Source organism: Phocoena phocoena, chromosome 1, assembly GCF_963924675.1.
Source record: "Phocoena phocoena chromosome 1, mPhoPho1.1, whole genome shotgun sequence".
NCBI classification, from domain to species: Eukaryota; Metazoa; Chordata; class Mammalia; order Artiodactyla; family Phocoenidae; genus Phocoena; species Phocoena phocoena.
The window spans coordinates 68,330,403-68,331,586 of record NC_089219.1 but is presented as its reverse complement, the minus strand read 5'-3'; the positions used below and the strand labels follow the sequence as shown (position 1 = coordinate 68,331,586).

At 39.6% G+C, this 1,184-nt stretch overlaps 1 pseudogene; it reads left to right on the top strand.

The window, feature by feature from the left end:
* Nucleotides 1–800: 800 nt before the first annotated feature.
* On the top strand, nt 801–897 carry LOC136140583 (U6 spliceosomal RNA; annotated as a pseudogene).
* The last annotated feature ends 287 nt before the right edge of the window (nt 898–1,184 follow it).

Genomic DNA, 1,184 nt, shown 5'->3' with positions numbered 1-1,184 from the left:
CTGCAAATGCAAGCCACATGTGTTACTGAAACATTTTTATAATCCACATTTTAATAAAAGAAATGTGAAATTTTAATAATGTATATATTTAACTCAATAAATCTAAGATATCATATACTGCAACATGTAGTCAATAAAAAATTATCAATAAGATATATTTTACAATTCTTTTTTTTGTACTAAGTCTTCAGAATCCAGTGTGAATTTTACACTTACACAACATCTCAGTTCAGACAGCCACATTTCAGGCACTTACCTTCATGTGGCTAGTGACTACTGTATTAGACAGTGTAGATCTAGAGGTTCCTTCCAATTCCCAATGCTATGATCCAACTTTTCAGAAACCTTAACCTATAAACTTAAGTATATCATACATACACATCTCTGACATGCATATTTAGGGAAAACCAAATCTTAACAGATGAATATTAAAGAAAAGTTCATTTCTGGGAATTCCCTGGTTGCCCAGTAGCTCGGACTCCACGCTTAGGTAACTAAGATCCCACAAGCCATGCTGCATGGCCAAAAATAAAATAAAACTTGGGCTTCCCTGGTGGCGCAGTGGTTGAGAGTCCACCTGCCGATGCAGGGAACGTGGGTTCGTGCCCCGGTCCGGGAGGATCCCACATGCCACGGAGCGGCTGGGCCCGTGAGCCATGGCCGCTGAGCCTGCGCGTCCGGAGCCTGTGCTCCGCAATGGGAGAGGCCACAGCAGTGAGAGGCCCACGTACCACAAAAAAATAAAAAAAATAATAAAATATTTAAAAAGTTCATTTTTACTCATAAAATAGTATTCCAGTGCTGACTTCAGCTGTACATATAAATGGCATAATACAGAGATTAGTATGGCCCCTGCCCAAGGATAACACGCAAATTCGTGAAGCATTATATATTTTTAAAAAGATAGAGGGAATTCCCTGGCAGTCCAGTGGTTAGGACTCCAAGTTCTCACTGCTGAGGGCCCAGGTTCAATCCCTGGTTGGGGAAGTAGGATCCCACAAGTTGCGGGGCGCGGCTAAAAAAAAAAAAGATAAATATGTGAGGTGATGGATGTTTCAATTAGAGGGGAGAAGTCCTTTCACAGTGTACACATATATCAAATTTTCACAATGTGCACTTTAAATATCTTACAATATTGTTAATTATATCTCAGTAAAGTTGAAAAACAAAACATCCCATCTTTC